Source organism: Rosa rugosa, unplaced genomic scaffold, assembly GCF_958449725.1.
Source record: "Rosa rugosa unplaced genomic scaffold, drRosRugo1.1 SCAFFOLD_199, whole genome shotgun sequence".
In the NCBI taxonomy this organism is placed as follows: Eukaryota; Viridiplantae; Streptophyta; class Magnoliopsida; order Rosales; family Rosaceae; genus Rosa; species Rosa rugosa.
In genome coordinates this window covers 1-11763 of record NW_026908970.1, presented here as the reverse complement: position 1 = coordinate 11763, position 11763 = coordinate 1, and the positions used below count along the sequence as shown (strand labels likewise).

Below are 11763 nucleotides of genomic sequence, written 5' to 3'. Positions count from 1 at the left end.
GGTCTGTACGGTATGTATACTTATATACAGTTGTACAGTATGCATACGTATATACGGTCTGTACGGTATGCATACGAATATACAGTTGTACGGTATGCATACGTATATACGATCTGTACGGTATGCATACGTATATACGGTATGTACAATTTCATACCGTAGCCGAGCTGGAAGTTGGTGGGCCGATTGGTAGGCCCAAATAGTAAGCCCAAATAGTAAGCCCGAATGGTAGGCCCAAATGGTAGGCCCAAATGGTAAGCCCAATTGTTCGGCCCGAATAGTAGGCCCAAATGTTAAACCCAAAGTGGTTTGGGCCGGTTCGAAATGTGGATGGTCCGATTTCTTCAGGCCCAATTGGCCAGCCCTAATGCTTAGCCCAAGGATTGAACAAGCCCAAGTCATCGTCACTGGGTGACATATTTTATTGGCGTGCTTTTGGGGATGATTTGTTTTGAGTGATGCATCTCTATTGTTGTGAAGAAAGGTGCATGCTTGAGTTTTACTATGGAGATTTACCGTGATGCTAATTGAGTAGCGAAACACTTTGTGGGAGTGTTTACTGTGCTTGTATGCCAGTACAGAGTGATGATCTATGTGAAGATCTATGTGAAGATCTATGTGAGGATCTATGAGATGATCCATGTGACGATTTTGTGTATGTGATGTGGAGTGTTGTTGAGCAGTTGTTTTGTGAATTTACATTGTGATGAAAGGATTTAGTGGCCCTAGGAATGTATTTTTATACAAAGGATTGTGGCTTTGTAGATTACTACAGATTTGGAAAAGATGGAGATTCTATGATTAGGTCAACCTTAATCGAGAGGAATTGACTTACGCTCAAATTTCGGGACGAAATTTCTTTAAGGAGGGTAGATTGTAATACCCCGAAAAATCCAAATTAATTTCCGTGGATTTTTAGAAATGATTTCACGATAGTAGGAGCGAGTACGAAGCTTGGAGAAGTTGTGGAATTAGTTCGAACGATTTTATTTTCGAAAACGAACGTTTTTAGGGGGTCAACAAAGTTGACTTTTTATTCGTTCAAAATTTGGGAAAACTTCCTTCATGAAAGTTGTAGAGCTCGTCGATACGAGTTCGTGGACATGTGGAACGCATTATTCGGAGTTCGTATGATTAAGTTATGAATATTTGAAAATTGGGAATTTTCTATAAATAGGAAAAATTTCTGATTTATTCATTAAGGACAAAAAAATGGAGATTTTGCGGAATAGTCCCCCGAAACCCTCCGTCCTCTCTCCTCTCCCACGCGGCCGAACCGCTCGACCCGACCCGGCCGAACGGCCCTCCTCCGGCCTCCTCTGGCCACGGACCCGGCCTTCCCCGAGCTCGCCGTCGCACGCCCAGCCGCTCCCTGCCACCGTCTTGCCCCGCCGCTGCCCCCAGATGGAGATCGAAGACGCCCCAGCCATGTGAACCCGACCCGACCGGAAAACGACTTTTCCGGCGTTGCATGGGCCGATCGTCCCCATTTTCGTGATCTCCTCCTCATGCTGATCATCCCCATGTAAGCCTTTCATCACGATTTTGTGTATAGAACGCTAGATCATGGTTTGACTTTTTCGACGTCCCTGATTTAATCTGAATCTGATCAGACGCACGAGATTAATCCAACTTCAACGCTTGATCTAGGACGATCTAGGCCAAACCAGACTTAGCTCCAGGTATGGAAGTCGATCACCCTTTCATTTTGAACCAGTTTGTAGTTGGTCACTTTGCCATCTGAGGTGGTTGACCGTCGTTGACCGCCGCGTTGACCGCCCACTGACCACCGCTTGTGGCGGCGCATCAGACCATATTTCGAGTTTTCATTATCTAGGCGATGATCTATGCATCCATACGAGCGTTTTGATATATAACATGGTCATGTTAGAAAAAGTTGATAAATAGTGGATTTACGTTTTGACGTTACTATTTAACGTTTTTACGTTTATCTTCGGTTTACGATCTGTGAAGATCTGACCATCGGTTTTGCTTCAATTTTGGAGATGTTAGTAAAGGCGATTCAGGAAGATCTGACCGTTGGATCTTCGTGATAATTTTGGAGGATGATCCTAAAGGCGATCCGTGAGGATCCGACCGTTGGATCATCATTAAATTCAGATCCGACCGTTGGATCATCGTTTAATTTGAATCTGAGCGTTGGATCGTCGTTTAATTACATATTTGAGTTGTTGGCTAAGTCAAGATCATTATTGGACTAGGTGATTGACGGTTTGAGTTGGTGGACGATTGTGGATCGTATTTTGAGCTGAATTGAAGACGCAGCGGGATTATCGAGGTGAGTAAACCTCACGTGGTTCATATTACGAACCCAATACATTTAATTACGTTATTTTATTGCAATCATATGAACTATAGTTGGTATTAATAGGCATTCCTGTGTGAATGTCTATATATATATTATTTACGTGAAATAATATGTATTGTTGGAGTTGTGTTGAGTTATTGTTGAGAAACAATATATTGTGAGAGATATTGAGTTTATTGTTGAGAAACAATATATTGTGAGAGGTGTTGAGTTTTATTGTTGAGGAACAATAAATTGTTGTGATCTGTGGAGATCACTAGGTCACGAGGTGACCATGGCATCTATTAGTGAATCACGCTCTCGTACCGGGCTGGTGGTTATTAATAGTATTAAATCGTAATCACGTCTGTGGCCGGACGAGTGGTTACGTTCAGTTAGAGCTCTAGTCTGTCTGCCAAATGTGGAGTGACCTTATGAGTGAAATTGAGAGTAACTCATAAGTGTCAATATATATATGGTAACCTTATGAGGGAAATTGAGAGTAACTCATAAGGGTCTATATATATATATGAGTCTGTCTACCAAATGTTGGGAAATCTTATGAGCGAATTTGAGAGTAACTCATAAGTGTCTATATATATATATGAGTCTGTCTACCAAATGTTGGGAAATCTTATGAGCGAATTTGAGAGTAACTCATAAGTGTCTATATATATATATGAGAGTGAGGGATCTTATGAGCTAAATTGAGAGTAACTCATAAGTGTCTACATATATATATGAGAGTGAGTGATCTTATGAGCTAAATTGAGAGTAACTCATAAGTGTCTATATATATATATGAGAGTGAGAAAGTAACGTGGGTTTGTGGTAGTCTTGAAATCTAATAAATCAACAGTTCTTTCTTGTTTACTCATACTGGCTGTAAAAAGCTTACCGGGTTTTGTGTTGTTGCAACTCCCGGTACACTATTCAAATTGTGTAGCGGGTAATCCTACAGGACAGGAGAACCAGGACGGTGATCGTGCGGTTAGAGCAATTGTTAGAGTTTTACAACAATTGTAAGTTGTGAGGTGTGTTATGCTCATTTGAGCTTTATAATATATTGTGAGAGTGAATTGTAATAATGAACTCGAAGTTTCGAGATTTGGTTTTTTTGTAATTGTAATTATTCAGGTTTCGGATTTGAATTCATCATTCAAAATCCGGGGCGTGACACCTGCTACTGCACTCGCTGCACTCATACTCGTCAAGTTCTGCTACTGCACTTGTACTCGTGTCCAGTTTTGCTACTGCACTCATTATCGCCTAATCCTGCTACTGCACTCGTCATCGCCTAATCCTGCTACTGCACCAGTCCAATTTGCTACTGCACTCATACTCGTCCAATTCTGCTACTGCACTTATACTCGTGTTCTGCTACTGCTCTTGTACTCATGGTCTGCTGCTGCACTCGTCATCACCTAATCCTGCTACTGCACCCGTCTAATCTCACTACTGCACTCATACTCATCTAGTTCTGCTACTACACTTGTACTCTTGTCCTGCTACTGCACTCGTCATCGCTTAATCTTGCTACTGCACTCGCTGCACTCGTCATCGCTTAATCCTGCTACTGCACTTGTACTCTTGTCCTGCTACTGCACTCGTCATTGCTTAATCCTGCTACTGCACTCACTACACTTATACTCGTCTAGTTTTGCTACTGCACTTGTACTCTTGTCCTGCTACTGCACTCATCATCGCTTAATCCTGCTACTACACTCGTCCAATCCTGCTACTGCACTAGCTGCACTCATACTCGTCCAGTTCTGCTACTGTACTTTTTCCTACGTGCCGGTGCTTTTCTTCTCACTAGTTTTATTCGATTATTTCTTGTGTCAGCACCCTTTTGCACCTCCACACAGTAGCCAATTTGAACCATAAACAATGAATATCATATCATTAACATAAACCATAAACTATAAAGTAGCAGATCAATTCAATTTGAACATTAGCAGATCATATCATTGACAGTAGCCGATCATATCAAAGTAAACCACATAACCTTAGTGATACTATATTCATGAATCTGCTCCTCATGTATATCAAAGTAAACTACAGAACCTTTTTTACGCCCCGAATTAAATTTTTCATGTTTAGTTGTTATTAAACGAGGAATGACAATTTTCTATACAATTTATTTAAGTTTCGATATTTTAGGGGCCCTAAAAGTTGACTTTTTAACCGGGTCAAAATTTGAAAAGTTTTTCTTCATGAAAATCGTAGAGGACGTTAAACCGAGCGCGTGCATATTTGGTTCGTAAAAATCGGACTTCGTATGCAAAAGTTATAAGCGAAATACGAAAGTTACTGTTCATGGTAATTATGAAAGTTACTGTGGGTAGGTCAGAAACCTACCCAGCCACTTTTCTCTCTCTTCTTCCCCGATCTCTCTCTCTTCCTCTCTCTCCCCCGCGTCGGCCCTCTCCCATTTTTCCTTGATTTCTCCGGCATCCGGCAACCAAACGACATGCTACCACCCATAAAAGAACCATATCTTTCTACTCTTCACGTTGGTAACAGTGGGTCACGGCAAATTGGCCAGAAAACCATCAATTTTGGCCAAAATCGTCACTGTAGCAGTTGTGTTCTCTGGCGAAATTCTCCATTTTCCGGCCACTTCCGGGAGTGAAACCGGTCCTATTAGGAGCACCTCGAGTCACTGATCATCTTCCCTCAAAGATTCTAGCTGAAATTCTCACTGTGGAAGGAGAATTTGAAGGATTTCCAAATCGGTGATTTTGGAAATTGATGAAACTTGGGTTTGGGTATTGGACAGTGGCAGTGCCGTAAATTATGATGAAACTCGAGTATTTTAGTCATTTGTCATTAAAATTGGGAATCAGGCTTGATTCATTTGGCTTTTGGGCCTGGGCTCATGTCCTTATTTGTATAAATCTTTTTGCAAGTAGGTTTTCTGTGTTTACATCTTTGGTCATGTGCTACTATGTAATTTTCTAATTAGAAAAAAGATGAAGAAAGAAGAGATTTAACAAAGTTAACTTTACAAGAAGTGCCATTAATTGCACAGTTTACAGAGAGTTAAATATTATTGGACTCTAGCCATACTCCTGTTTAAAGAATGTTAACGATCCAATTGGTCATTATCTACTTTCTTCATATAAGTACAGAGTACATATGGCTAATTGATCTGAATTTCTTTAATTTTCTCATATTTTTTTGTTCGGTTTCTTATAGTTTTTGTTTTAAGAGGTGTCCTAGTTTTAACTAGCATACACGCCCGCGCGTTGCTGCGGGATTTGGATCATATGTGATCTCTCGCAAAGATACCCACACTTTGCTGTGGGTTGTGAATCGCGACCATGAAATGTACTTGAGTTTCACCAACATTGTCTCTGAACTGAAAGCTTCTCTCCACTCCATAGTGCATTTTCCTACTGCCTAAACTTAAGGAGAGAATATAAAAGACAGAATTGTTTTCAATATCATCACTACAGAACATCTAAAACAAACGATGAATTAGATCATGCCCTAGCTTTGAGATCTTTTTAAAGTTTCCAATATGGATAGCAGCTGGCAGCATTTTCCATTATAGCGTTCAAGAAATAGGCTATCTAAGTTTAAGGTTAACTTAGTTACAGTTGCTGCTGGAACATTTTCCATAAAATAGTTGTTCTAGTTGCTCCCATATCTATAGTCTGATCCTTCTTCATTTCTCCCATATCTCCCTTACTTGATAAGCTTTCTGTAGACACCAAAAATTTAATGAAAATAAAATTCATTAAATAATTCGGTCACCACTCGAAATTATGACCGAACAAATTTAGTCAGCATATGGGTCCCGCAAATTGTCCACATGGCTTGTGAGTCAGCAAAATCACGCAGACTCAGAGAATGACAGTTGGCGATACATGAAAGGCTCGACGGCAATAAATGAATTTGCTCCGGCTAAATCAATTGATATTAAAGCGGATCAATCAAATTAATTGATTCCGAATAAAATCAAGCATTAAATCTCGTCTGCTGATTAGATATCAATTTATTTAAATTGATAATCAAGATTAAAATCAGCCATCAAACTAATTGGCTAATTCCTTAATAGTCATGATTAAATCAGTTAATTAAAGCTGATTGATTTGATTATGTTATTAATGAAATACAATTAAAATCAGCCATCAAATTAATTGGCTAATTCCTTAATAGTCATGATTAAATCAGTTAATTAAAGCTGATTGATTTGATTATGCTATTAATGAAATACAATTAAAATCAGCCATCAAATTGATTGGATAATTCCTTAATAATCGTGATTAAATCAGTTAATTAGGGCTGATTGATTTGATTACATAATTAAGGAAAATACAATTAATTACGTGTCATCAAGGCATTCCAAATTGAGAGAGGCGCTGACACTATAAATAGCCCCTCTCAAATCAAGAGAAGGACTTCAGCGGAAGGAGAGAAAAATCACTCCCAAAGTTCATAAGTCCTCAAGCACGTGAAGAGCCTTCAAGCTGCCAAATAGCCGGTTCATCACCAACCTCAAGCCAAAGCACTCGTCACGTGTCAACCCTCGTGGCCATCATACGACTCAAGATCAAGCGTCAATCGCCCTTGAGTCAAGTACACCATCGAGGACGACGACAGATAGAGGGACGCAAGCAGACGGAAGAAACCTCTCCAAAGCTCAGAAGTCTCCCAAGTTCGTGAAGAACCATCAAGCTGCCAAATAGCCGGTCTCTTCACCTCGCTGACTTCAGACAAGCAGGGGAAATCACCTACAAGCTCGGAAGTCGTCAAACACGCGGAGGATCAACAAGCACCAAACACACGTGCTGATTCATCCACCATCAAAAGCCATACTCGCCACGTGACACCGCTCGTGGTTCAAATCTGATCAAGTTCAAGCCTCTACAGCCCTTGATCATCCGTCGTCTTCAAGTCGTCAACAAAGCAAAACTTCTGCCAAGTTCTTCATCAAGCTCGTGGAGAATCAACAAAGCACCAAACACACGTGCTGGTTCATCCCCTACCAAAGCCGAAGAACACTCACCACGTGACACCACTCGTGGCCTAAATCCGATCAAGATCAAGCTTCTACAGCCCTTGGTCAATCATCTTCCTCAAATCGTCAACATAGCAGGAAGTCCACATTGCAACCGTTTGATTCAAGATCAAGTGCTCGCCACCCTTGGATCAAATCAACGTCAGAGATCGAATCAGAGGAGAATTTTGTGAAAGAGCATCTACAGAGATTGTAACCCGCATTTAAATCAATAAAATTATTATTTTGCACACGTGTCTGCATTTTATTCGTTGCAGGATTTTTCGTGTTTACACTTTCATTATAACTTGCAGCACAACATAAATTTGCTGAGCTATGATCACTTTCTAGAGCCTTCATTTTTCTTGTCATCCTTTAGGTGCCATAACTGTATTCAAAAGCCAAGCTCAAATTAAATTGCAAAACATCAGAACATATTCTTCTTAAAAAAGCAATCAAGAAGGGCAGATGAGTAATGTTAACCAATAGGTTTTGAAATCAAGGCTCTCAATTAATCACAGACGACAAAAGTAACAGTTTTTTTTTTTTGTTTCCTTCTAATCGTAAATCCACTTTCTCAGCAACAAAACAACGGAAAATAAAGTTCATAAACTATATGAGTAAATAATTCAAAAGCCAAGCTCAAATTAAATTGCAAAACATCAGAATATATTCTTCTTAAAAAAGCAATCAAGAAGGGCAGATGAGTAATGTTAACCAATAGGTTTTGAAATCAAGGCTCTCAATTAATCACAGACGACAAAAGTAACAGTTTTTTTTTTTTTTTTCCTTCTAATCGTAAATCCACTTTCTCAGCAACAAAACAACGGAAAATAAAGTTCATAAACTATATGAGTAAATAATTTGAATGAAACAAAGATATAAATCTTTGATGCTCTGCCTGCCTACAATTCAACCAACTAACTAAAAAGCAATTGAAAACTTACCAAGAAACCAAAAAGCAGCAATCCAAAACATAAAAAATTTAATGAAACGTGGAAGCAAAATCAATGAAATTAGAAAACTTAGCTTGTTAGTAGCACCGAGAAAACTAACAGTGTCAATTAGTGCTTCCTCTCAATAAGATTCCGAATAAAATTTGCAACAAATAAAATAGAATTGTAATATCCATCAAATCAAGAGCTAAAAATAAGAATTGCATAAGCGAAAGCATGATTGAAGAAGAAGAAATTAGAACAGAATCATAACCATATATGCAAGAGAAAGTTAGAGTGTAATGATCCAAGAACGTGATTTCACAAAACTCTCAACCTAGGAGAAGACAATTATTCCAAACTAACAAATATCAAACCATTAAACGGCACATTTATGCTAAAATTTACTAAGCTTCTGAACCACAGTTAAAAAAAAGACCACTTAACAATCAACTGTGAGCTGTTTTAGTACATTGGAAGGATCATTAAATCTTTCACTAAAGATAATTATTTAGTATGCGAAATATCAAAGAGATGTATATTATATCATACATGCAAAAAGAAAGTATAAAAAAGTGAGATAGCCTTCTAATTAAAAGTTAATGAATTTAAGCCACCTCTCCGAAAACGCCAGCTGAAATCAACAGAAACCAGTAAGCTTTTATTAGTTTTTAAAATGTAATTGAAAATAGTAAAACGTGACCACTTAATAAACTTCATAATCCCATAATCATATTTGCAGTGTAAAGGGGTCATTAATATAGCACAGGCTGCACAATAGTTTGGTAGAAATCAATATATGCAGATATCAGTCATAGACTCATAGTTGCTAAGTAGTCTGGACCCTTACTTTTTTAAAGGGAACAGATTTGGAATAGCAATATATGTTAGAAAATGCAGGGATCTTAATGTGAAGTGCATTTGTTATTGCCAGAAGGTTGTTGTCGACAATTACCAATTTGTTGAGAAAAACCGGAACATCTTATTATGGGCTGACATGGAATAGCAGGGATAATCTTTTTATTTGTACTTATGTAAAACATTTTGTTACGTCTTGAGGTCCTGATCAGTCTGAACCCCACAATATATCATTGATTAATTAATATATCTGTTTATAATGTTCTGACTCTGATGAAGAGGTTCAATATCAGTTTCTACTTAATCTCATGTTTAGCTCCTAATAAGAGCTACCTAGGCATCTAAAAAAGCAGCAGGCATACAAACCCAAAGAAATTAAAGTGATCTTCTCAATCCAGAACCTCCAGTCTTCTTCCTCTAGCTTAATTTCATCAAAAAATATAGAAACTAATGATCAGCAAACTTATCTATATCACCAACCAAATTTAGCATGTCAACTTGCTTTTCCAGAACTCTAATTAACCTTTCCAAAAATTGCAAATAGCACGAAGATGGAAGCTGAAGAAAGGGGATGAGGCTTAAAAGGGAAAAGGCATAAGGAAACATAACATTGCTTGAGAAAACGTAGTAGCAAACTTCTAAAGTCTAAATCCCTCCATTCAAGAACAATCTTCACCAACAGAGAAGATAATCATATCAGAATAGCCTAACAATATTGCACAACATGTTCCAGTAAGGTCCAAAGTGAAATTGAAAGAAACCTAGAACTCATATAAGTAAAAATATAAGCTGATGAATAAAACAAACACAGCTCACACTTTGTTTCACCAAGTTTAGTTTTTAGATAAGCATCACTTTCAGTCTTTCTATAGTTTTTAGATATCCAAAATACTGGATCTATAAATATTTATGACCATTCTATCAACAGACTTCTTGGTTTGAGACAGATGAAAGAAGACTTATGACTTTGAACAAAAAGCTTTAGGTAATCTTACTTTGCTTATTCAACTTATCAATCTGCTCCTTCAGGGTCTCGGGATCCTTATTCAAAATCCCCACCTCCCTCACCCTCTTTCTTTCTCTCTTGTTCTGTTAAGTATAAATGACATAAACTCAGATGCGTATAATAAAGACCTAATAATCAAGAACACCAGAAAAACATTGTAAATGAAGCAATATTTGCTGAAGTAGCATAAAGAATACATACATCATACTACCCAAAACTAATCTGGTTACAAAACACCCATGTGTCTGGAAACACATCTATGTTCTCGGCCTTTTGGCTAAGTTCAAGTATATTGATTGTTATTTCAAATATAAGCATCGACTTTAGTCACTTAGCCAAACTTAATTCCATCATTCCATAACAGTACACCAATTTGCGGTCTTATATGATTAAATCTTCCTCCATAAAACAAATTGGGGCTAGTAAAAGAATAACAGTATTGGAGGGCTGACCATAAGAGAGTGAATTGGACGTAATTTGCCAAATGTTCCTAGTTACTTCAGTAAGAAGAAGAAGAAAAAAAAAAAAGCAAACAACTAATAAGGCTACATTCATTAAATTCAATCTAAAAGATTTCAACTTTCATTTTAACCTTTCAATATCCAAATTAGTAATTACCCTTTGTGTTTACTTCCATCAAGTGTCTGTGCATGTGGTGAGATAGTGTAAATATCAAAATAATCAATACTAAAATCCTCAACTTACCCCAAAAACTAAATATCCTCTCTGCTTGTCTCTATTCAAAATCCTATTATCCAAAACTGAAAGACAACAGGAGTACCCTTTCCAGGTAGATGCAGAACAGCCATCAAACCACTACAATCAAAACCAAAAAATTAATGGATGAGAAATCAGAAGAAACCGAAGAAAAAAAATGAACGGAAAAAACCAAAGACCCCAAATTCATGTTCTGCTTCCTCATCAAAACCCAACTACAACTACTATAACAAACCAATGCATGAGTAATCAGAAGGGGGGAAAAATAAACGGAATCGAAAATCAAATACCCAGAATCATGCTCCTCTCGTCCCCTTGCTCCTCCTCTTGGTCGAATCGAAAACCTATCAGCAACCCCTAAATAATCGAACTGAAACACATAAGTAATTCGAATTGATAACTGAAGCCATAAAAAACGAACCTTCACAGTCAGAAATCTTCGTACCTTCAGTCTCTAGGAAATTTTATCACTTCAAATTTAACTCATCCACCAATACCCACTCTTTGAACACAAATCAAATTTGACGAACTGTAAATCGAAAAAACAGCCAACATCGAAGGAACACAGATGCAACCATGGCATGCAACATCAAAACTGAAATTACCCGCAAATCGGTTGGAAGTAATCTTGCCAAAAATCCTCAAATGGAAATAAAAGACCGATTGCACAATCCTCAACACTATTTTGGAGCGAGGTATCATAGACACGATAGCACTGAGAACACCCACCCAGGTGTCGAGGCAAGAAATACACACACTGCTGAGCAACAATCCAACTGTCCAAGACATCACCACTTTCCTCGCTCTCTCTCTCTCTATCTCTCTCCACCTCTCTGCAGCGAAGAAACAAAGACACGATAGCACTGGAACACCCAGGTGTCGACGCAAGAGACAGGAGGCAGGGGTACAATAGACTTTTGACAATATGGCT

The 11763-nt window shown here is 38.2% G+C and overlaps 1 long non-coding RNA gene across 2 annotated transcripts; it reads right to left on the bottom strand.

Annotated features, from left to right (window-relative positions):
* Window positions 1–8883: 8883 nt before the first annotated feature.
* Window positions 8884–11384, bottom strand: LOC133724290 (uncharacterized). Of its 2 annotated transcripts, none has more exons than XR_009853595.1 (4): window positions 11278–11384; window positions 11123–11189; window positions 10821–10931; window positions 8884–10243 (listed from the first exon to the last, which is right to left on the bottom strand). It is a non-coding gene; the product is annotated as an uncharacterized LOC133724290 (long non-coding RNA). The 2 variants fall into 2 exon arrangements; XR_009853594.1 differs by having other exon boundaries at window positions 8884–10198.
* Between the last annotated feature and the right edge of the window lie 379 nt (window positions 11385–11763).